The sequence below is a fragment of the Opisthocomus hoazin genome, unplaced genomic scaffold, assembly GCF_030867145.1.
Source record: "Opisthocomus hoazin isolate bOpiHoa1 unplaced genomic scaffold, bOpiHoa1.hap1 HAP1_SCAFFOLD_42, whole genome shotgun sequence".
Classification (NCBI taxonomy): domain Eukaryota; kingdom Metazoa; phylum Chordata; class Aves; order Opisthocomiformes; family Opisthocomidae; genus Opisthocomus; species Opisthocomus hoazin.
This window is the reverse complement of record NW_027448984.1, coordinates 2,175,771-2,200,268: the sequence shown is the minus strand read 5'-3', so window position 1 is coordinate 2,200,268 and position 24,498 is coordinate 2,175,771.

The following is a 24,498-nucleotide window of genomic DNA, read 5'->3' as shown; positions in this document are numbered from 1 at the left end:
TCGCAGAGAGGTGACGAGGGCACGGCAGAACTTTTGCTGCTGGCATCAGAGCTGGGCTTTAGCACTAGGCTGGACGGTCATTTGTCCCACAGAGCACGATGACCTCCCTGCTCCATCCTGCCAGCTCTCCCCGGGAGGAGCCTTCACCCTCTGCCCCAGAGCAGCTCACCTGGGTGCCGAGGTGGCTGCATGCCGACCGCACGGCCTCCGCCACCTGGGGCAGCGTCTCTGCAGGTGCTGGAGGAGATACGGAGAGGTGTGGGCTGAGGCAGAGCCTCGGTGGTGGAAGGGATCCCTTGGAGCTGCCGAGTTTTTTGCACATTGGTGGGACAGAGCAGCAGAGCCTGATTCTGCTTTCAGAGGAGGCACCTCGTAGCTGGAGCAACCCCATTTCTAGAGGCACGGCTGTTTTATAGGGACTGAAAGCTGTGGTGATGCAGAGAAGAAGAGAAACAGCGTGGATACAAGCAGCTCCTGTGCAAACCAGCCACCCGCCTCCCCCCTGCCCCGAACCTGTCCGTGTCACTGAGCTTGGAGCATCGTCCCTGCTTTGCCGCCATTTCTCGCTGCCGGGGGAGATCGCAATCCCGTCAGCTCGGCCGGGGGACCCGCTCTTTGCAGCTCCTTCTGGGTGCAGCTGCATCCCTTTCTGCCCGTTCCCGCCCGCAGCCCAGCGGCCCCAAGCTCTTCCTGGTGTCCCTGGTCCATGGCGATGACCTGCGTCAGCAGGCAGCTGCCCCTGACCCTGGGGACAGGGAGAGCTGCCGTGGCGTGGCAGGGCATCACCCAGTCTCCTCTCCTCACCCTGCAGCACGATGTGGCGAGAAAACGCTGCCTTACAGGCCGGGCCGGGTTGTTTGATCCCGTCAGAGAGCTGTGGAAACAAGGATGACACCAAACTGGGAGGTGTGGTAGACACACCGGAAGGCTGTGCTGCCATTCAGCGTGACCTGGCCAGGCTGGAAAGCTGGGCAGAGAGGAACCTGATGAGGTTCAACAAAGGCAAATGCAGGGTCCTGCACCTGGGGAGGAACAGCCTCATGCACCAGTACAGGCTGGGGCTGACCTGCTGGAGTGCAGCTCTGCGGAGAGGTACCTGGGTGTCCTGGTGGATGACAGGTTAACCATGAGCCAGCAGTGTGCCCTGGCTGCCAAGAAGGCCAATGGAATCCTGGGGTGCATCAAGAAGAGTGCGGCCAGCAGGACGAGGGAGGTTCTCCTCCCCCTCTACACTGCCCTGGTGAGGCCCCATCTGGAGTACTGTGTCCAGTTCTGGGCTCCCCAGTTCAAGAAAGATGAAGAGCTACTGGAGAGAGTCCAGCGGAGGGCTACAAGGATGATGAGGGGACTGGAACATCTCCCCTACGAGGAGAGGCTGAGGGAGCTGGGCTTGTTCAGCCTGAAGAAGTGAAGGCTGCGAGGGGACCTAATAAATGCTTATAAATATCTGAAGGGTGGGTTTCAGGAGGATGGGGCCAAGCTCTTTTCAGTGGTGCCCAGTGACAGGACAAGGGGCAATGGGCACAAACTGAGGCACAGGAAGTTCCGTCTGAACATGAGGAAGAACTTCTTCCCTCTGAGGGTGACGGAGCACTGGAACAGGCTGCCCAGGGAGGTTGTGGAGTCTCCTTCTCTGGAGATATTCAAGACCCGCCTGGACAAGGTCCTGTGCAGCCTGCTCTGGGTGACCCTGCTTCAGCAGGAGGGTTGGACTAGATGACCCACAGAGGTCCCTTCCAACCCCTACTATTCTGTGATTCTGTGATTCTGTGATTCTGTGATTCTGTGATTCTGTGATTAGAGAAAGTCACATCAGCGTCGAGAGGGGCTCAGAAGAAATGGTGCCCTCTGCTCTCCTCTTGCTGGGCACTCTGGGCATGGGACCCACAGCCAAAACCCGGCCCAACCCGCGGTGGTTTGCAGCAGCGCAGGCTGCCCAGGACCTGAGGCTGAGCAGCGTCGAAAGGCTGCCCTGAGGATGCTGGCCCTCCAGAGTCCTCCTGCAGCTTGCCCGAAGAAGGAGAGCGTTGTGGTAACCAGGACAGTTCCCAGCAGCCAGGACCAGGCTTCCTGCAGCCTTGAGATGGCCCCTGGTTCCCCGATCCTGGCATGCTCCTGGCCGGCGGGAAGGTCCCGGTGGGGGGACGCCCTGCCCTGCCCTGCCCACCGCAATCGCGTGCACGGGCCCCAGGCTACACAGGTGAAGGGAAAAGATTCCAGGAGCAGAATCTCTGTCTGGATGCTGAACAGAGCGTCTGTCACGTTGGAATCCACCCCCAAGAATGAACAAACACGGCAGTGGTCCATACAGGAGAAGGATGAGCACGCTGAAGAACTTCTTGTGACAAAATACAGATAGATGGGTCCATCGAGACTACGAAGAACCACAGTAACATTTGTGTTTGCGATTTCAAGAAATGAAATGGCTGTGATTTCAGCTGTTCACCTCTGGTTATGTCCGAGCAGTTGATAGGGGCCAGTTACACCTTGATGCAACGGTTACAACCTGTCCCTGTAGGGATGAACTTCAATTTAGTGAAGGAACTACTTGTTGCGTTATGAGGGAAGGAGGAATTTGGCAGAAAATAAACCCCCTTGCGTTGTAACTCTCCTCACCGGAGTGGGAGGCTGGGTGCGGCTAGGTTTAAATTCTGTGTGATATCCAATTTGCCATTACCAGTCCAGTCGTGTTTAATATGTGTATTAAACTACCACAACTCTGGATACACTCATTGCGGTCAACACCTTCGGTCCAGCCGTGCTCATGAACTGGCACGGCCGCGTTTTGTCACATTCAGTGAGAAACTGTGACAACTGGCTGCTGGAACAGCGCAGTGTTATTTGTGCAGCAGGTACAGAGGTTTTGTGAATTGCCGGTGATAGTGACTGTCTGCAAGAAAGCACGTGCAAATATAAAACCTGTGAAAAGGTTATAAATAATACAGCCTGGCTACAAACATAAGGGAGGAACTCTCTAGAGAGATTTCTAAGATTCCTGAGAATAGCGCTCAGTTTGAGTCTCACCCAAGGCGTCCCAAGGCGGGGAGAAGCAAGGCTCAGCCCGTCGGCCAATCCCAGCTGTCGGAGGCAGTCTGAGGTGGAGTTTCCCTTGACTTGCTCACGGTGGTATTTTCTTCTCCTCCAAAAATCCATGGTGTTATCTTCTTCTCCGAAAATCTCCCATTTCCCTGGCTGTTTTTACATTCTTTCTACATTTAAGGTGGAATTTGAGCGACTGTAGTCATACGCATCTTTTATCATGTTTGGGGTAAAATTCTCTCGCTTCACGTTTAAAGGTATAGTTTACAAAAAATCGAGGGCGCAGACTCAAAGAGGGGTGGTCACACCTTGGAGGCGGGTAGCCTTCGGGATGGAGGTGTGTTTAGGTATTAAAATGACATTAAAATGAGCAAGTTCACAAAAGGATAGCACTTTGGCAAGGTCTCGAAAACCTGTTGGCTCAGAGGGCCAGATGAGCTGCTTATCAGTTCTAGAGAACCATTTCTTCGCGCTTTATCATCACAGAGCAGGGCCACCGAGTCTCCACTCCGTTCTGTCCTCTATGGTACATTGCAGGGAGTTGCTGTGTTAGTGGATTCCTCACCTGCCTGCTGCAGCTGTGTCCCATCCTCAGAGCTCCTTTTGATTTTATGCTTTTCCTCTATGGGTGAACACTGCTACGATTTTCATATAAACTTTAATTTTCAGATGTAAAACCTTAATTTTACCAATAATTCCACAGGGCATTTCCCTTTTTGTCACTTTCCTCAGCCTCAGTAAGTCTTTTGCAGCGCCTGCAGCAAGGGGCCATGGCTTTCTCCTCTTTGTAACAGCGGCTGTCTGTGCCTTCGCAGGTTGCTTTCTTGTGGGGCACACCTTGTACCCTGGATTTGCCTTCACAAATGCATCCGTGCTCTGCAAAAGAAATAGAAAAGGACCAGTCATGCCGTTGGACTGCCCACAGGACAAGAGAGTGCACTGCTTGTAAGAGGATTAAAGACAGTAAAGAACCTTTAAATAGCTTGATTGCTAGGATGCAAAGTTTATTCCGCGACTCCACATGTGCCCGCCCGCCCAGCTGCCTCAGTCTCACTTACGGCACAGAGCAGCACTGAAGTTTCACGCTGCCTCCAGACTGCAGCAGGGATAAAAACAATTCCGTCTGCAAGAAGCACGGCACCATCTGAACTCCTGTCGTTATAGAAATATCCACAAATAATTAAAATCTTCAGGGAACACTGACCCACACATACGCTGTATCTTTAGAACAGGCGTCTGTATGAAACCTGCACGCTCAGGGCTGCGACCCCTCTCTCCTCTCCCCTTTTCTCTCTCCCTCAGCCCGGGCTGGGAGCTCACCTCAGCAGAGAAGGCAGCCACAGCAACCACCTCACAGAGGGACAGGGAGGGAATGAGGGGATCGGGGGGGGGGGGGAAAGGCAACGCACAGAGGAGCAGCTCTGCCTTCCCTCGCTCAGCCCAGTGCCCGCTGGTGCCTGTGCCCGGGGGCTCCGTCTCCGTCCCCTGCCCCTCCCAGCTCTGGGCTCACCCCTGGGGCTGCCCCGGCCGGGCCTGGCTCCAGCGGGGAGCTTCCCCCCGCCCCCCTGGCACGGCCATCAGGCAACAGAGCACCCAATGCCCGCCCCAGGGCCCCGCTCCCCTCACGGGCAGCCCCAGCCCTCATCTCAGCGGAGGTCTGGAGCGGAGCCTGCCCCTGCCACACCAACATGGTCGGCGGCAGCCCCTGCCCCAAGGCAGGCCCCAGGACTACAGCTCCCAGCATGCCCCGAGAAACAACATGGCCGCCCAGCAGACCCTGCCCCAAGGCAGGCCCCAGGACTACAGCTCCCAGTATGCCCTGGGGTGATTCTCCCTGCAGCCTGGCCCTGCTGGACCCCACCCCCAGCCCGCCCCTGCCCCCCAAAGACCCCTGGCCCCTCTCCAGGGGAGCAGGGAGGAGGAGGAGGAAGGAGAGGAAAAAGAGGACGAGGGGGAGGGCAGAGAGGAACAGAGAGGGCTAGGTCAGGGCGGGGGGCAGGGAGGGACGGCAGAGGCACAGCAGGGACACCCAAAGCTACGTTTGAAGTTTGAGGTGGCAAGACAAGCAAGCAGCCCCAGTCTCTGTGTCTCTGTGCGAGCAGTGCCATGGGCAGATGAGGCTGAGCAACAGCTTTCCAGGCTAGCTCCTTCTGCCTGCGTGCTATCTGCAGACGTTTGCACTTTCGGAGTAGGGCTGTGAAAAAAGCCTGGCAGGGACACCCGCGTCCCCGCGCTATGTTTGAAGTTTCCCACCCCCTAATGCTGTCCTGCTCTCTGTCCCTTTTCTCTCTCTGTCGTTCTGTCCTGCTCCCTGTGTCTGGTTTTGAATTCCTCCCTCTCTCTCCTTCAGCTTAGTGCTTTTTTTTCCCTTCTTCTTCCCTGCTGCCTAGCCGAGGCTTTTCCCCCTTCGTCTCTGTCCTGCTCCCCTGTCTCTTATTTTTGCCTCTCTTTCACTTTATCCTATCTCCCTGTCCCCTTTTTCTCTCTCAGTATCACCTTGTCCCACCCTCTGTCCCTGTCTTTCTCTGACAATTTTTCCTGCTCCTTGTCCTTCTCTTCCTTTGCTATCATTTCCCGTTCTTCTTCTGGCCTTTCCTTCCTTCTTTTTCTATCCTACTGCCCCAGTGCCTCTTTTTCCACCTCTGTCCTGCTCCCTGGCCCTTGTTTCCTCTTACCGTTCCTCTGTCCTGCTTCCTGTCCCCGGTTTTTCTGTTTCTCTATCCTGCTGCCTGTCTGGTCTTTTCTTAGTCTACATCCCTGTCCAGCCGGCTCTCCCTTTTTGCCTTTCTCTCCTTCTCTGTCCTGCTTCCCAGCCCTTTCTTCTCTTCCTCTCTCTCTGTCCTCCAGCCCTTAGCTGGTTTGTGTTGGGGTTGCAACCCTACCACCCCCTTCTTTGTCTGACCCTTTCTTTGTTTCTTAGTACCTTTTTTCCTGTTCCCTGTCCTTTTTCTCTCTCTGTCTGTGTGTTTTGCACTCTGAGGGATGGGAGTGGGAGGCTGAAAAAGGATGGGAAGTTGGGGCAGGGGTGGGCAAATGGAGGCTGGCAAGGGGTAGAAGGTTGCAGAGAGGTGGGAAGCTGTGTTAAGTAGAGCAAGAAAAATAGAAGGCGAGAGGCTGCAGAGGGGTGGGAGGCCAGAGGAGAGAGTAGAGGCCAGGAAAAAAAAAAAAAGGCTGCAGAGGGGTGGGGAGGCCGGGGGCGAGAGTAGAGTCCAGCAAAAAAAGCAGGCCGGAAAGAGGTGGGAGGCTGCAGAGGGGTGGGAGGCTGGGGGCGAGAGTAGAGGCCAGCAAAAAAAGCAGGCCGGAAAGGGGTGGGAGGCTTCAGAGGGGTGGGAGACCAGGGCGAGAGTAGAGGCCAGCAAAAAAAGAAGGCCGGAAAAGGGTGGGAGGCTGTAGAGGGGTGGGAGGCCAGGGCGAGAGTAGAGGCCAGCAAAAAAAGGAGGCCGGAAAGGGGTGGGAGGCTGCAGAGGGGTGGGAGGCCAGGGCGAGAGTAGAGGCCAGCAAAAAAAGGAGGCCGGAAATATGTGGGAGGCTGTAGAGGGGTGGGAGGCTGGGGACGAGAGTAGAGGCCAGCAAAAAAAGGAGGCCGGAAAAGGGTGGGAGGCTGCAGAAGGGTGGGAGGCTGGGGGCGAGAGTAGAGGCCAGCAAAAAAAGGAGGCCGGAAAAGGGTGGGAGGCTGCAGAGGGGTGGGAGGCCAGGGACGAGAGTAGAGGCCAGCAAAAAAAGGAGGTCAGAAAGGGGTGGGAGGCTGCAGAGGGGTGGGAGGCCAGGGACGAGAGTAGAGGCCAGCAAAAAAAGGAGGCCGGGAAGGGGTGGGAGGCTGCAGAGGGTTGGGAGGCCAGGTACGAGAGTAGAGGCCAGCAAAAAAAGGAGGCCGGAAAGGGGTGGGAGGCGGCAGAGGGGTGGGAGGCCAGGGCGAGAGTAGAGGCCAGCAAAAAAAGGAGTCTGGAAAAGGGTGGGAGACTGCAGAAGGGTGGGAGGCCAGGGATGAGAGTAGAGGCCAGCAAAAAAGAGGCCGGAAAGGGGTGGGAGGCTGCAGAGGGGTGGGAGGCCAGGGGCAAGAGTAGAGGCCAGATAAATAGGAGGCCGGAAAGGGGTGGGAGGCCAGGGTGGTACGAGCAGATGCCAGAAATGCCATTTCTTTCGACTTCTTCCCTGTCTTTATCTCTCTTTCCTGCCTTGTTTATTCTTCTGATTCAAGTTTTCTCTCGATCTGTGTTTTCTGCTTCCCACTCATCATATTCTCTCTTTTCCTCTGTCCTATTCCTGCATACAGTGTGCGGTGAGGCTGCTTGTCTAGGAAGCCACATCTCGTATGAGCTCCAAGACACCCACGTGCATTTAGGTTCTGGGCACCACTGACGCACAGGAGCAGTGCTAGGGGCAGATGAGGCTGAGCAACAGCTTTCCAGGCTAGCTCCTTCTGCCTGCGAGCTATCTACAGACGTTCGCATTTTGGGAGCAGGGCTGCCGGAGGCATGCGGCATGGACCTCCAAAGCTACGTTTGAAGTTTGAGGAGGCAAGACAAGCAAGCAGCCCCAGTCTCTGTGCCTCTGTGCGAGCAGTGCCATGGGCAGATGAGGCTGAGCAACAGCTTTCCAGGCTAGCTCTTTCTGCCTGCGTGCTATCTGCAGACGTTCGCACTTTCGGAGCAGGGCTGTGAAAAAAGCCTGGCAGGGACCCCCGCATCCCCGCGCTATGTTTGAAGTTTCCCACCCCCTAATGCTGACCTGCTCTCTGTCCCTTTTCTCTCTCTGTCGTTCTGTCCTGCTCCCTGTGTCTGGTTTTGAATTCCTCCCTCTCTCTCCTTCAGCTTAGTGCTTTATTTTCCCTTCTTCTTCCCTGCTGCCTAGCCGAGGCTTTTCCCCCTTCGTCTCTGTCCTGCTCCCCTGTCTCTTATTTTTGCCTCTCTTTCACTTTATCCTATCTCCCTGTCCCCTTTTTCTCTCTCAGTATCACCTTGTCCCACTCTCTGTCCCTGTCTTTCTCTGACAATTTTTCCTGCTCCATGTCCTCTCCCTTTGCTATCATTTCCCGTTCTTCTTCTGGCCTTTCCTTCCTTCTTTTTCTGTCCTACTGCCCCAGTGCCTCTTTTTCCACCTCTGTCCTGCTCCCTGGCCCTTGTTTCCTCTCACTGTTCCTCTGTCCTGCTTCCTGTCCCCGGTTTTTCTGTTTCTCTATCCTGCTGCCTGTCTGGTCTTTTCTTAGTCTACATCCCTGTCCAGCCGGCTCTCCCTTTTTGCCTTTCTCTCCTTCTCTGTCCTGCTTCCCATTCCTTTCTTCTCTTCCTCTCTCTCTGTCCTCTAGCCCCTAGCTGGTTTGTGTTGGGGTGGCAACTCTACCACCCCCTTCTTTGTCCGACCCTTTCTTTGTTTCTTAGTACCTTTTTTCCTGTTCCCTGTCCTTTTTCTCTCTCTGTCTGTGTGTTTTGCACTCTGAGGGATGGGAGTGGGAGGCTGAAAAAGGATGGGAAGTTGGGGCAGGGGTGGGCGAATGGAGGCTGGCAAGGGGTAGAAGGTTGCAGAGAGGTGGGAAGCTGTGTTAAGTAGAGCAAGAAAAATAGAAGGCGAGAGGCTGCAGAGGGGTGGGAGGCCAGAGGAGAGAGTAGAGGCCAGAAAAAAAAAAAAGGCTGCAGAGGGGTGGGAGGCCGGGGGCGAGAGTAGAGGCCAGCAAAAAAAGCAGGCCGGAAAGGGGTGGGAGGCTACAGAATGGTGGGAGGCCAGAGGAGAGAGTAGAGGCCAGCAAAAAAAGCAGGCCGGAAAGGGGTGGGAGGCTACAGAATGGTGGGAGGCCAGAGGAGAGAGTAGAGGCCAGCAAAAAAAAAAGGCCGGAAAAGGGTGGGAGGCTGTAGAGGGGTGGGAGGCCGGGGTTAGAGTACAGGCCAGCAAGAAAAGGAGGCCGGAGAGGGGTGGGAGGCTTCAGAGTGGTGGGAGGCTGGGGGCGAGAGTAGAGGCCAGCAAAAAAAGGAGGCCGAAAAGGGTGGGAGGCTGCAGAGGGGTGGGAGGCCAGGGCGACAGTAGAGGCCAGCAAAAAAAGGAGGCCGGGAACGGGTGGGAGGCTGCAGGAGGGGTGGGAGGCCGGGTACGAGAGTAGAGGTCAGCAAAAAAAGGAGGCCGGAAAGGGGTGGAGACTGTAGAGTGGTGGGAGGCTGGGGGCGAGAGTAGAGGCCAGCAAAAAAAGGAGGCCGAAAAGGGGTGGGAGGCTGCAGAGGGGTGGGAGGCCGGGGACGAGAGTAGAGGCCAGCAAAAAAAGGAGGCCGGAAAGGGGTGGGAGGCGGCAGAGGGGTGGGAGGCCAGGGCGAGAGTAGAGGCCAGCAAAAAAAGGAGGCTGGAAAAGGGTGGGAGACTGCAGAAGGGTGGGAGGCCAGGGATGAGAGTAGAGGTCAGCAAAAAAGAGGCCGGAAAGGGGTGGGAGGCTGCAGAGGGGTGGGAGGCCAGGGGCAAGAGTAGAGGCCAGATAAATAGGAGGCCGGAAAGGGGTGGGAGGCCAGGGTGGTACGAGCAGATGCCAGAAATGCCATTTCTTTCGACTTCTTCCCTGTCTTTATCTCTCTTTCCTGCCTTGTTTATTCTTCTGATTCAAGTTTTCTCTCGATCTGTGTTTTCTGCTTCCCACTCATCATATTCTCTCTTTTCCTCTGTCCTATTCCTGCATACAGTGTGCGGTGAGGCTGATTGTCTAGGAAGCCACATCTCGTATGAGCTCCAAGACACCCACGTGCATTTAGGTTCTGGGCACCACTGACGCACAGGAGCAGTGCTAGGGGCAGATGAGGCTGAGCAACAGCTTTCCAGGCTAGCTCTTTCTGCCTGCGAGCTATCTGCAGACGTTCGCATTTTGGGAGCAGGGCTGCTGGAGGCATGCGGCATGGACCTCCAAAGCTACGTTTGAAGTTTGAGGAGGCAAGACAAGCAAGCAGCCCCAGTCTCTGTGCCTCTGTGCGAGCAGTGCCATGGGCAGATGAGGCTGGGCAACAGCTTTCCAGGCTAGCTCTTTCTGCCTGCGAGCTATCTGCAGACGTTTGCATTTTGGGAGCAGGGCTGCCTCAGGCGCCCGGGAAAGACACCCAAAGCTACGTTTGAAGTTTGAGAAGGCAAGACAAGCAAGCAGCCCCAGTCTCTGTGCCTCTGTGCGAGCAGTGCCATGGGCAGATGAGGCTGAGCAACAGCTTTCCAGGTTAGCTCTTTCTGCCTGCGTGCTATCTGCAGACGTTTGCACTTTCGGAGTAGGGCTGTGAAAAAAGCCTGGCAGGGACACCCGCGTCCCCGCGCTATGTTTGAAGTTTCCCACCCCCTAATGCTGTCCTGCTCTCTGTCCCTTTTCTCTCTCTGTCGTTCTGTCCTGCTCCCTGTGTCTGGTTTTGAATTCCTCCCTCTCTCTCCTTCAGCTTAGTGCTTTTTTTTCCCTTCTTCTTCCCTGCTGCCTAGCCGAGGCTTTTCCCCCTTCGTCTGTGTCCTGCTCCCCTGTCTCTTATTTTTGCCTCTCTTTCACTTTATCCTATCTCCCTGTCCCCTTTTTCTCTCTCAGTATCACCTTGTCCCACCCTCTGTCCCTGTCTTTCTCTGACAATTTTTCCTGCTCCTTGTCCTTCTCTTCCTTTGCTATCATTTCCCGTTCTTCTTCTGGCCTTTCCTTCCTTCTTTTTCTATCCTACTGCCCCAGTGCCTCTTTTTCCACCTCTGTCCTGCTCCCTGGCCCTTGTTTCCTCTCACTGTTCCTCTGTCCTGCTTCCTGTCCCCGGTTTTTCTGTTTCTCTATCCTGCTGCCTGTCTGGTCTTTTCTTAGTCTACATCCCTGTCCAGCCGGCTCTCCCTTTTTGCCTTTCTCTCCTTCTCTGTCCTGCTTCCCAGCCCTTTCTTCTCTTCCTCTCTCTCTGTCCTCCAGCCCCTAGCTGGTTTGTGTTGGGGTGGCAACTCTACCACCCCCTTCTTTGTCCGACCCTTTCTTTGTTTCTTAGTACCTTTTTTCCTGTTCCCTGTCCTTTTTCTCTCTCTGTCTGTGTGTTTTGCACTCTGAGGGATGGGAGTGGGAGGCTGAAAAAGGATGGGAAGTTGGGGCAGGGGTGGGCAAATGGAGGCTGGCAAGGGGTAGAAGGTTGCAGAGAGGTGGGAAGCTGTGTTAAGTAGAGCAAGAAAAATAGAAGGCGAGAGGCTGCAGAGGGGTGGGAGGCCAGAGGAGAGAGTAGAGGCCAGGAAAAAAAAAAAAAGGCTGCAGAGGGGTGGGGAGGCCGGGGGCGAGAGTAGAGGCCAGCAAAAAAAGCAGGCCGGAAAGAGGTGGGAGGCTGCAGAGGGGTGGGAGGCCGCGGTTAGAGTACAGGCCAGCAAGAAAAGGAGGCCGGAAAGGGGTGGGAGGCTTCAGAGGGGTGGGAGACCAGGGCGAGAGTAGAGGCCAGCAAAAAAAGAAGGCCGGAAAAGGGTGGGAGGCTGTAGAGGGGTGGGAGGCTGGGGGCGAGAGTAGAGGCCATCAAAAAAAGGAGGCCGGAAAGGGGTGGGAGGCTTCAGAGTGGTGGGAGGCTGGGGACGAGAGTAGAGGCCAGCAAAAAAAGGAGGCCGGAAAAGGGTGGGAGGCTGCAGAGGGGTGGGAGGCCGGGGACGAGAGTAGAAGCCAGCAAAAAAAGGAGGCCGGAAAAGGGTGGGAGGCTGCAGAGGGGTGGGAGGCCAGGGACGAGAGTAGAGGCCAGCAAAAAAAGGAGGCCAGAAAGGGGTGGGAGGCTGCAGAGGGGTGGCAGGCCAGGGACGAGAGTAGAGGCCAGCAAAAAAAGGAGGCCGGGAACGGGTGGGAGGCTGCAGAGGGGTGGGAGGCCAGGGACGAGAGTAGAGGCCAGCAAAAAAAGGAGGCCGGAAAGGGGTGGGAGGCGGCAGAGGGGTGGGAGGCCAGGGCGAGAGTAGAGGCCAGCAAAAAAAGGAGGCTGGAAAAGGGTGGGAGACTGCAGAAGGGTGGGAGGCCAGGGATGAGAGTAGAGGCCAGCAAAAAAGAGGCCGGAAAGGGGTGGGAGGCTGCAGAGGGGTGGGAGGCCAGGGGCGAGAGTAGAGGCCAGATAAATAGGAGGCCGGAAAGGGGTGGGAGGCCAGGGTGGTACGAGCAGATGCCAGAAATGCCATTTCTTTCGACTTCTTCCCTGTCTTTATCTCTCTTTCCTGCCTTTTTTATTCTTCTGATTCAAGTTTTCTCTCGATCTGTGTTTTCTGCTTCCCACTCATCATATTCTCTCTTTTCCTCTGTCCTATTCCTGCATACAGTGTGCGGTGAGGCTGCTTGTCTAGGAAGCCACATCTCGTATGAGCTCCAAGACACCCACGTGCATTTAGGTTCTGGGCACCACTGACGCACAGGAGCAGTGCTAGGGGCAGATGAGGCTGAGCAACAGCTTTCCAGGCTAGCTCCTTCTGCCTGCGAGCTATCTACAGACGTTCGCATTTTGGGAGCAGGGCTGCTGGAGGCATGCGGCATGGACCTCCAAAGCTACGTTTGAAGTTTGAGGAGGCAAGACAAGCAAGCAGCCCCAGTCTCTGTGCCTCTGTGCGAGCAGTGCCATGGGCAGATGAGGCTGGGCAACAGCTTTCCAGGCTAGCTCTTTCTGCCTGCGAGCTATCTGCAGACGTTTGCATTTTGGGAGCTGGGCTGCTGAAGGCGCCTGGCACAGACCCCCAGAGATAGGTTTGAAGTTTGAGGTGGCAAGACAAGCAAGCAGCCCCAGTCTCTGTGCCTCTGTGCGAGCAGTGCCATGGGCAGATGAGGCTGAGCAACAGCTTTCCAGGCTAGCTCTTTCTGCCTGCGTGCTATCTGCAGACGTTCGCACTTTCGGAGTAGGGCTGTGAAAAAAGCCTGGCAGGGACCCCCGCATCCCCGCGCTATGTTTGAAGTTTCCCACCCCCTAATGCTGACCTGCTCTCTGTCCCTTTTCTCTCTCTGTCGTTCTGTCCTGCTCCCTGTGTCTGGTTTTGAATTCCTCCCTCTCTCTCCTTCAGCTTAGTGCTTTATTTTCCCTTCTTCTTCCCTGCTGCCTAGCCGAGGCTTTTCCCCCTTCGTCTCTGTTCTGCTCCCCTGTCTCTTATTTTTGCCTCTCTTTCACTTTATCCTATCTCTCTGTCCCCTTTTTCTCTCTCAGTATCACCTTGTCCCACTCTCTGTCCCTGTCTTTCTCTGACAATTTTTCCTGCTCCATGTCCTCTCCCTTTGCTATCATTTCCCGTTCTTCTTCTGGCCTTTCCTTCCTTCTTTTTCTGTCCTACTGCCCCAGTGCCTCTTTTTCCACCTCTGTCCTGCTCCCTGGCCCTTGTTTCCTCTCACTGTTCCTCTGTCCTGCTTCCTGTCCCCGGTTTTTCTGTTTCTCTATCCTGCTGCCTGTCTGGTCTTTTCTTAGTCTACATCCCTGTCCAGCCGGCTCTCCCTTTTTGCCTTTCTCTCCTTCTCTGTCCTGCTTCCCATTCCTTTCTTCTCTTCCTCTCTCTCTGTCCTCTAGCCCCTAGCTGGTTTGTGTTGGGGTGGCAACTCTACCACCCCCTTCTTTGTCCGACCCTTTCTTTGTTTCTTAGTACCTTTTTTCCTGTTCCCTGTCCTTTTTCTCTCTCTGTCTGTGTGTTTTGCACTCTGAGGGATGGGAGTGGGAGGCTGAAAAAGGATGGGAAGTTGGGGCAGGGGTGGGCGAATGGAGGCTGGCAAGGGGTAGAAGGTTGCAGAGAGGTGGGAAGCTGTGTTAAGTAGAGCAAGAAAAATAGAAGGCGAGAGGCTGCAGAGGGGTGGGAGGCCAGAGGAGAGAGTAGAGGCCAGAAAAAAAAAAAAAAGGCTGCAGAGGGGTGGGAGGCCGGGGGCGAGAGTAGAGGCCAGCAAAAAAAAAAGGCCGGAAAAGGGTGGGAGGCTGTAGAGGGGTGGGAGGCCGGGGTTAGAGTACAGGCCCGCAAGAAAAGGAGGCCGGAGAGGGGTGGGAGGCTTCAGAGTGGTGGGAGGCTGGGGGCGAGATTAGAGGCCAGCAAAAAAAGGAGGCCGGAAAAGGGTGGGAGGCTGCAGAGGGGTGGGAGGCCAGGGCGACAGTAGAGGCCAGCAAAAAAAGGAGGCCGGGAACGGGTGGGAGGCTGCAGGAGCGTGGGAGGCCGGGTACGAGAGTAGAGGTCAGAAAAAAAAGGAGGCCGGAAAAGGGTGGGAGGCTGTAGAGGGGTGGGAGGCTGGGGGCGAGAGTAGAGGCCAGCAAAAAAAGGAGGCCGAAAAGGGGTGGGAGGCTGCAGAGGGGTGGGAGGCCGGGGACGAGAGTAAAGGCCAGCAAAAAAAGGAGGTCGGAAAGGGGTGGGAGGCTGCAGAAGGGTGGGAGGCTGGGGTGAGAGTAGAGGCCAGCAAAAAAAGGAGGCCGGAAAGGGATGGGAGGCTGCAGAAGGGTGGGAGGCCAGGGCGAGAGTAGAGGCCAGCAAAAAAAGGAGGCCGGAAAGGGGTGGAGGCTGTAGAGTGGTGGGAGGCTGGGGGCGAGAGTAGAGGCCAGCAAAAAAAGGAGGCCGGAAAGGGGTGGGAGGCGGCAGAGGGGTGGGAGGCCAGGGCGAGAGTAGAGGCCAGATAAAAAGGAGGCTGGAAAAGGGTGGGAGACTGCAGAGGGGTGGGAGGCCAGGGATGAGAGTAGAGGCCAGCAAAAAAGAGGCCGGAAAGGGGTGGGAGGCTGCAGAGGGGTGGGAGGCCAGGGGCAAGAGTAGAGGCCAGATAAATAGGAGGCCGGAAAGGGGTGGGAGGCCAGGGTGGTACGAGCAGATGCCAGAAATGCCATTTCTTTCGACTTCTTCCCTGTCTTTATCTCTCTTTCCTGCCTTGTTTATTCTTCTGATTCAAGTTCTCTCTCGATCTGTGTTTTCTGCTTCCCACTCATCATATTCTCTCTTTTCCTCTGTCCTATTCCTGCATACAGTGTGCGGTGAGGCTGCTTGTCTAGGAAGCCACATCTCGTATGAGCTCCAAGACACCCACGTGCATTTAGGTTCTGGGCACCACTGACGCACAGGAGCAGTGCTAGGGGCAGATGAGGCTGAGCAACAGCTTTCCAGGCTAGCTCCTTCTGCCTGCGAGCTATCTGCAGACGTTCGCATTTTGGGAGCAGGGCTGCTGGAGGCATGCGGCATGGACCTCCAAAGCTACGTTTGAAGTTTGAGGAGGCAAGACAAGCAAGCAGCCCCAGTCTCTGTGCCTCTGTGCGAGCAGTGCCATGGGCAGATGAGGCTGAGCAACAGCTTTCCAGGCTAGCTCTTTCTGCCTGCGAGCTATCTGCAGACGTTTGCATTTTGGGAGCAGGGCTGCCGGAGACGCCCGGCAAAGACACCCAAAGCTTCGTTTGACGTTTGAGGTGGCAAGACAAGCAAGCAGCCCCAGTCTCTGTGCCTCTGTGCGAGCAGTGCCATGGGCAGATGAGGCTGAGCAACAGCTTTCCAGGTTAGCTCTTTCTGCCTGCCAGCTATCTGCAGACGTTCGCATTTTGGGAGCAGGGCTGCCTCAGGCGCCCGGGAAAGACACCCAAAGCTACGTTTGAAGTTTGAGAAGGCAAGACAAGCAAGCAGCCCCAGTCTCTGTGCCTCTGTGCGAGCAGTGCCATGGGCAGATGAGGCTGAGCAACAGCTTTCCAGGTTAGCTCTTTCTGCCTGCGTGCTATCTGCAGACGTTTGCACTTTCGGAGTAGGGCTGTGAAAAAAGCCTGGCAGGGACACCCGCGTCCCCGCGCTATGTTTGAAGTTTCCCACCCCCTAATGCTGTCCTGCTCTCTGTCCCTTTTCTCTCTCTGTCGTTCTGTCCTGCTCCCTGTGTCTGGTTTTGAATTCCTCCCTCTCTCTCCTTCAGCTTAGTGCTTTTTTTTCCCTTCTTCTTCCCTGCTGCCTAGCCGAGGCTTTTCCCCCTTCGTCTCTGTTCTGCTCCCCTGTCTCTTATTTTTGCCTCTCTTTCACTTTATCCTATCTCCCTGTCCCCTTTTTCTCTCTCAGTATCACCTTGTCCCACTCTCTGTCCCTGTCTTTCTCTGACAATTTTTCCCGCTCCTTGTCCTTCTCTTCCTTTGCTATCATTTCCCGTTCTTCTTCTGGCCTTTCCTTCCTTCTTTTTCTATCCTACTGCCCCAGTGCCTCTTTTTCCACCTCTGTCCTGCTCCCTGGCCCTTGTTTCCTCTTACCGTTCCTCTGTCCTGCTTCCTGTCCCCGGTTTTTCTGTTTCTCTATGCTGCTGCCTGTCTGGTCTTTTCTTAGTCTACATCCCTGTCCAGCCGGCTCTCCCTTTTTGCCTTTCTCTCCTTCTCTGTCCTGCTTCCCATTCCTTTCTTCTCTTCCTCTCTCTCTGTCCTCCAGCCCTTAGCTGGTTTGTGTTGGGGTGGCAACTCTACCACCCCCTTCTTTGTCCGACCCTTTCTTTGTTTCTTAGTACCTTTTTTCCTGTTCCCTGTCCTTTTTCTCTCTCTGTCTGTGTGTTTTGCACTCTGAGGGATGGGAGTGGGAGGCTGAAAAAGGATGGGAAGTTGGGGCAGGGGTGGGCGAATGGAGGCTGGCAAGGGGTAGAAGGTTGCAGAGAGGTGGGAAGCTGTGTTAAGTAGAGCAAGAAAAATAGAAGGCGAGAGGCTGCAGAGGGGTGGGAGGCCAGAGGAGAGAGTAGAGGCCAGAAAAAAAAAAAAAGGCTGCAGAGGGGTGGGAGGCCAGGGGCGAGAGTAGAGGCCAGCAAAAAAAGCAGGCCGGAAAGGGGTGGGAGGCTACAGAATGGTGGGAGGCCAGAGGAGAGAGTAGAGGCCAGCAAAAAAAGCAGGCCGGAAAGGGGTGGGAGGCTACAGAATGGTGGGAGGCCAGAGGAGAGAGTAGAGGCCAGCAAAAAAAAAAGGCCGGAAAAGGGTGGGAGGCTGTAGAGGGGTGGGAGGCCGGGGTTAGAGTACAGGCCAGCAAGAAAAGGAGGCCGGAGAGGGGTGGGAGGCTTCAGAGGGGTGGGAGGCTGGGGGCGAGAGTAGAGGCCAGCAAAAAAAGGAGGCCGGAAAAGGGTGGGAGGCTGCAGAGGGGTGGGAGGCCAGGGCGACAGTAGAGGCCAGCAAAAAAAGGAGGCCGGGAACGGGTGGGAGGCTGCAGGAGGGGTGGGAGGCCGGGTACGAGAGTAGAGGTCAGAAAAAAAAGGAGGCCGGAAAAGGGTGGGAGGCTGTAGAGGGGTGGGAGGCTGGGGGCGAGAGTAGAGGCCAGCAAAAAAAGGAGGCCGAAAAGGGGTGGGAGGCTGCAGAGGGGTGGGAGGCCGGGGACGAGAGTAAAGGCCAGCAAAAAAAGGAGGCCGGAAAGGGGTGGGAGGCTGCAGAAGGGTGGGAGGCCGGGGTGAGAGTAGAGGCCAGCAAAAAAAGGAGGCCGGAAAGGGGTGGAGGCTGCAGAGGGGTGGGAGGCCAGGGACGAGAGTAGAGGCCAGCAGAAAAAGGAGGCCGGAAAGGGGTGGAGGCTGTAGAGTGGTGGGAGGCTGGGGACGAGAGTAGAGGCCAGCAAAAAAGAGGCCGGAAAGGGGTGGGAGGCTGCAGAGGGGTGGGAGGCCAGGGGCAAGAGTAGAGGCCAGATAAATAGGAGGCCGGAAAGGGGTGGAAGGCCGGGGTGGTAAGAGCAGAGGCCAGAAATGCCATTTCTTTCGACTTCTTCCCTGTCTTTATCTCTCTTTCCTGCCTTGTTTATTCTTCTGATTCAAGTTCTCTCTCGATCCGTGTTTTCTGCTTCCCACTCATCATATTCTCTCTTTTCCTCTGTCCTATTCCTGCATACAGTGTGCGGTGAGGCTGCTTGTCTAGGAAGCCACGTCTCGTATGAGCTCCAAGACACCCACGTGCATTTAGGTTCTGGGCACCACTGACGCACAGGAGCAGTGCTAGGGGCAGATGAGGCTGAGCAACAGCTTTCCAGGCTAGCTCTTTCTGCCTGCGAGCTATCTGCAGACGTTCGCATTTTGGGAGCTGGGCTGCCGCAGGCGCCCGGCAAAGACACCCAGAGATACCTTTGACGTTTGAGGTGGCAAGACAAGCAAGCAGCCCCAGTCTCTGTGCCTCTGTGCGAGCAGTGCCATGGGCAGATGAGGCTGAGCAACAGCTTTCCAGGCTAGCTCTTTCTGCCTGCCAGCTATCTGCAGACGTTCGCATTTTGGGAGCAGGGCTGCCGCAGGCGCCAGGCAAAGACACCCAAAGCTTCGTTTGACGTATGAGGTGGCAAGACAAGCAAGCAGCCCCAGTCTCTGTGCCTCTGTGCGAGCAGTGCCATGGGCAGATGAGGCTGAGCAACAGCTTTCCAGGCTAGCACTTTCTGCCTGCCAGCTATCTGCAGACGTTCGCATTTTGAGAGCAGGGCTGCCTCAGGGGCCCGGCACGGACACCCAGAGATACGTTTGAAGTTTGAGGTGGCAAGACAAGCAAGCAGCCCCAGTCTCTGTGCCTCTGTGCGAGCAGTGCCATGGGCAGATGAGGCTGAGCAACAGCTTTCCAGGCTAGCTCTTTCTGCCTGCGAGCTATCTGCAGACGTTCGCATTTTGGGAGCAGGGCTTCCGGAGCCGCCCGGCAAAGACACCCAATGCTACGTTTGACGTTTGAGGTGGCAAGACAAGCAAGCAGCCCCAGTCTCTGTGCCTCTGTGCGAGCAGTGCCATGGGCAGATGAGGCTGAGCAACAGCTTTCCAGGCTAGCTCTTTCTGCCTGCCAGCTATCTGCAGACGTTCGCATTTTGGGAGCAGGGCTGTCGCAGGCGCCCGGCAGGGACACCAAGAGATACCTTTGACGTTTGAGGTGGCAAGACAAGCAAGCAGCCCCAGTCTCTGTGCCTCTGTGCGAGCAGTGCCATGGGCAGATGAGGCTGAGCAACAGCTTTCCAGGCTAGCTCTTTCTGCCTGCCAGCTATCTGCAGATGTTCGCATTTTGGGAGCAGGGCTGCCTCAGGCGCCAGGCACGGACACCCAGAAATACGTTTTAAGTTTGAGGTGGCAAGACAAGCAAGCAGCCCCAGTCTCTGTGCCTCTGTGCGAGCAGTGCCATGGGCAGATGAGGCTGAGCAACAGCTTTCCAGGCTAGCTCTTTCTGCCTGCCAGCTATCTGCAGACGTTCGCATTTTGGGAGCAGGGCTGCCTCAGGCGCCCGGCACTGACCCCAAGAGATACGTTTGACGTTTGAGGTGGCAAGACAAGCAAGCAGCCCCAGTCTCTGTGCCTCTGTGCGAGCAGTGCCATGGGCAGATGAGGCTGAGCAACAGCTTTCCAGGCTAGCTCTTTCTGCCTGCGAGCTATCTGCAGACGTTCGCATTTTGGGAGCAGGGCTTCCGGAGCCGCCCGGTAAAGACACCCAATGCTACGTTTGACGTTTGAGGTGGCAAGACAAGCAAGCAGCCCCAGTCTCTGTGCCTCTGTGCGAGCAGTGCCATGGGCAGATGAGGCTGAGCAACAGCTTTCCAGGCTAGCTCTTTCTGCCTGCCAGCTATCTGCAGACGTTCGCATTTTGGGAGCAGGGCTGTCGCAGGCGCCCGGCAGGGACACCAAGAGATACCTTTGACGTTTGAGGTGGCAAGACAAGCAAGCAGCCCCAGTCTCTGTGCCTCTGTGCGAGCAGTGCCATGGGCAGATGAGGCTGAGCAACAGCTTTCCAGGCTAGCTCTTTCTGCCTGCGAGCTATCTGCAGACGTTCGCATTTTGGGAGCAGGGCTGCCGCAGGCGCCCGGCAGGGACACCAAGAGATACCTTTGACGTTTGAGGTGGCAAGACAAGCAAGCAGCCCCAGTCTCTGTGCCTCTGTGCGAGCAGTGCCATGGGCAGATGAGGCTGAGCAACAGCTTTCCAGGCTAGCTCTTTCTGCCTGCCAGCTATCTGCAGACGTTCGCATTTTGGGAGCAGGGCTGTCGCAGGCGCCCGGCAGGGACACCAAGAGATACCTTTGACGTTTGAGGTGGCAAGACAAGCAAGCAGCCCCAGTCTCTGTGCCTCTGTGCGAGCAGTGCCATGGGCAGATGAGGCTGAGCAACAGCTTTCCAGGCTAGCTCTTTCTGCCTGCCAGCTATCTGCAGATGTTCGCATTTTGGGAGCAGGGCTGCCGGAGGCGCCCGGCAAAGACACCAAAAGCTACATTGGAACTTTGAGGTGGCAAGACAAGCAAGCAGCCCCAGTCTCTGTGCCTCTGTGCGAGCAGTGCCATGGGCAGATGAGGCTGAGCAACAGCTTTCCAGGCTAGCTCTTTCTGCCTGCCAGCTATCTGCAGACGTTCGCATTTTGGGAGCAGGGCTGCCACAGGCGCCCGGCAGGGACACCCAGAGATACCTTTGACGTTTGAGGTGGCAAGACAAGCAAGCAGCCCCAGTCTCTGTGCCTCTGTGCGAGCAGTGCCATGGGCAGATGAGGCTGAGCAACAGCTTTCCAGGCTAGCTCTTTCTGCCTGCCAGCTATCTGCAGATGTTCGCATTTTGGGAGCAGGGCTGCCGGAGGCGCCCGGCAAAGACACCCAAAGCTTAGTTTGACGTTTGAGGTGGCAAGACAAGCAAGCAGCCCCAGTCTCTGTGCCTCTGTGCGAGCAGTGCCATGGGCAGATGAGGTTGAGCAACAGCTTTCCAGGCTAGCTCTTTCTGCCTGCGAGCTATCTGCAGACGTTCGCATTTTGGGAGCAGGGCTGTCGCAGGCGCCCGGCAAAGACACCCAAAGCTTCGTTTGACGTGTGAGGTGGCAAGACAAGCAAGCAGCCCCAGTCTCTGTGCCTCTGTGCGAGCAGTGCCATGGGCAGATGAGGCTGAGCAACAGCTTTCCAGGCTAGCTCTTTCTGCCTGCGAGCTATCTGCAGACGTTCGCATTTTGGGAGCAGGTCTGCCTCAGGCGCCCGTCAAAGACACCCAAAGCTTCGTTTGACGTTTGAGGTGGCAAGAGAAGCAAGCAGCCCCAGTCTCTGTGCCTCTGTGCGAGCAGTGCCATGGGCAGATGAGGCTGAGCAACAGCTTTCCAGGCTAGCTCTTTCTGCCTGCCAGCTATCTGCAGACGTTCGCATTTTGGGAGCAGGGCTGCCGCAGGCGCCCGGCAAAGACACCCAATGCTACGTTTGACGTTTGAGGTGGCAAGACAAGCAAGCAGCCCCAGTCTCTGTGCCTCTGTGCGAGCAGTGCCATGGGCAGATGAGGCTGAGCAACAGCTTTCCAGGCTAGCTCTTTCTGCCTGCGAGCTATCTGCAGACGTTCGCATTTTGGGAGCAGGGCTGCCGCAGGCGGCCGGCAGGGACACCCAGAGATACCTTTGACGTTTGAGGTGGCAAGACAAGCAAGCAGCCCCAGTCTCTGTGCCTCTGTGCGAGCAGTGCCATGGGCAGATGAGGCTGAGCAACAGCTTTCCAGGCTAGCTCTTTCTGCCTGCCAGCTATCTGCAGACGTTCGCATTTTGGGAGCAGGGCTGCCGCAGGCGCCAGGCACGGACACCCAGAGATACCTTTGACGTTTGAGGTGGCAAGACAAGCAAGCAGCCCCAGTCTCTGTGCCTCTGTGCGAGCAGTGCCATGGGCAGATGAGGCTGAGCAACAGCTTTCCAGGCTAGCTCTTTCTGCCTGCGAGCTATCTGCAGACGTTCGCATTTTGGGAGCAGGGCTTCCGGAGCCGCCCGGCAGGGACACCAAGAGATACCTTTGACGTTTGAGGTGGCAAGACAAGCAAGCAGCCCCAGTCTCTGTGCCTCTGTGCGAGCAGTGCCATGGGCAGATGAGGCTGAGCAACAGCTTTCCAGGCTAGCTCTTTCTGCCTGCGAGCTATCTGCAGACGTTCGCATTTTGGGAGCAGGGCTGCCGGAGACGCCCGGCAAAGACACCAAAAGCTACATTGGAACTTTGAGGTGGCAAGACAAGCAAGCAGCCCCAGTCTCTGTGCCTCTGTGCGAGCAGTGCCATGGGCAGATGAGGCTGAGCAACAGCTTTCCAGGCTAGCTCTTTCTGCCTGCCAGCTATCTGCAGACGTTCGCATTTTGGGAGCAGGGCTGCCTCAGGCGCCCGGCAGGGACACCCAGAGATACCTTTGACGTTTGAGGTGGCAAGACAAGCAAGCAGCCCCAGTCTCTGTGCCTCTGTGCGAGCAGTGCCATGGGCAGATGAGGCTGAGCAACAGCTTTCCAGGCTAGCTCTTTCTGCCTGCCAGCTATCTGCAGATGTTCGCATTTTGGGAGCAGGGCTGCCGGAGGCGCCCGGCAAAGACACCCAAAGCTTCGTTTGACGTTTGAGGTGGCAAGAGAAGCAAGCAGCCCCAGTCTCTGTGCCTCTGTGCGAGCAGTGCCTTGGGCAGATGAGGTTGAGCAACAGCTTTCCAGGCTAGCTCTTTCTGCCTGCGAGCTATCTGCAGATGTTCGCATTTTGGGAGCAGGGCTGCCGGAGGCGCCCGGCAAAGACACCCAAAGCTTCGTTTGACGTTTGAGGTGGCACGAGAAGCAAGCAGCCCCAGTCTCTGTGCCTCTGTGCGAGCAGTGCCATGGGCAGATGAGGCTGAGCAACAGCTTTCCAGGCTAGCTCTTTCTGCCTGCGAGCTATCTGCAGACGTTCGCATTTTGGGAGCAGGGCTGCCGCAGGCGCCCGGCAAAGACACCAAAAGCTTCGTTTGACGTCTGAGGTGGCAAGACAAGCAAGCAGCCCCAGTCTCTGTGCCTCTGTGCGAGCAGTGCCATGGGCAGATGAGGCTGAGCAACAGCTTTCCAGGCTAGCTCTTTCTGCCTGCCAGCTATCTGCAGACGTTCGCATTTTGGGAGCAGGGCTGCCGCAGGCGCCCGGCAAAGACACCCAAAGCTTCGTTTGACGTTTGAGGTGGCAAGAGAAGCAAGCAGCCCCAGTCTCTGTGCCTCTGTGCGAGCAGTGCCATGGGCAGATGAGGCTGAGCAACAGCTTTCCAGGCTAGCTCTTTCTGCCTGCGAGCTATCTGCAGACGTTCGCATTTTGGGAGCAGGGCTGCCGGAGGCGTCCGGCAAAGACACCCAAAGGTACGTTTGACGTTTGAGGTGGCAAGACAAGCAAGCAGCCCCAGTCTCTGTGCCTCTGTGCGAGCAGTGCCATGGGCAGATGAGGCTGAGCAACAGCTTTCCAGGCTAGCTCTTTCTGCCTGCCAGCTATCTGCAGACGTTCGCATTTTGGGAGCAGGGCTGCCGGAGGCGCCCGGCAAAGACACCCAAAGGTACGTTTGACGTTTGAGGTGGCAAGACAAGGAAGCAGCCCCAGTCTCTGTGCCTCTGTGCGAGCAGTGCCATGGGCAGATGAGGCTGAGCAACAGCTTTCCAGGCTAGCTCTTTCTGCCTGCCAGCTATCTGCAGACGTTCGCATTTTGGGAGCAGGGCTGCCGGAGGCTCCAGGCACGGACACCCAGAGATACCTTTGACGTTTGAGGTGGCAAGACAAGCAAACAGCCCCAGTCTCTGTGCCTCTGTGCGAGCAGTGCCATGGGCAGATGAGGCTGAGCAACAGCTTTCCAGGCTAGCTCTTTCTGCCTGCCAGCTATTTGCAGAGTTCGCATTTTGGGAGCAGGGCTGCCGGAAACGCCCGGCAAAGACACCAAAAGCTACATTGGAACTTTGAGGTGGCAAGACAAGCAAGCAGCCCCAGTCTCTGTGCCTCTGTGCGAGCAGTGCCATGGGCAGATGAGGCTGAGCAACAGCTTTCCAGGCTAGCTCTTTCTGCCTGCCAGCTATCTGCAGATGTTCGCATTTTGGGAGCAGGGCTGCCGGAGACGCCCGGCAAAGACACCAAAAGCTACATTGGAACTTTGAGGTGGCAAGACAAGCAAGCAGCCCCAGTCTCTGTGCCTCTGTGCGAGCAGTGCCATGGGCAGATGAGGCTGAGCAACAGCTTTCCAGGCTAGCTCTTTCTGCCTGCGAGCTATCTGCAGACGTTCGCATTTTGGGAGCAGGGCTTCCGGAGCCGCCCGGCAAAGACACCCAATGCTACGTTTGACGTTTGAGGTGGCAAGACAAGCAAGCAGCCCCAGTCTCTGTGCCTCTGTGCGAGCAGTGCCATGGGCAGATGAGGCTGAGCAACAGCTTTCCAGGCTAGCTCTTTCTGCCTGCCAGCTATCTGCAGACGTTCGCATTTTGGGAGCAGGGCTGTCGCAGGCGCCCGGCAGGGACACCAAGAGATACCTTTGACGTTTGAGGTGGCAAGACAAGCAAGCAGCCCCAGTCTCTGTGCCTCTGTGCGAGCAGTGCCATGGGCAGATGAGGCTGAGCAACAGCTTTCCAGGCTAGCTCTTTCTGCCTGCCAGCTATCTGCAGACGTTCGCATTTTGGGAGCAGGGCTGCCGCAGGCGCCAGGCACGGACACCCAGAGATACCTTTGACGTTTGAGGTGGCAAGACAAGCAAGCAGCCCCAGTCTCTGTGCCTCTGTGCGAGCAGTGCCATGGGCAGATGAGGCTGAGCAACAGCTTTCCAGGCTAGCTCTTTCTGCCTGCAAGCTATCTGCAGACGTTCGCATTTTGGGAGCAGGGCTTCCGGAGCCGCCCGGCAGGGACACCAAGAGATACCTTTGACGTTTGAGGT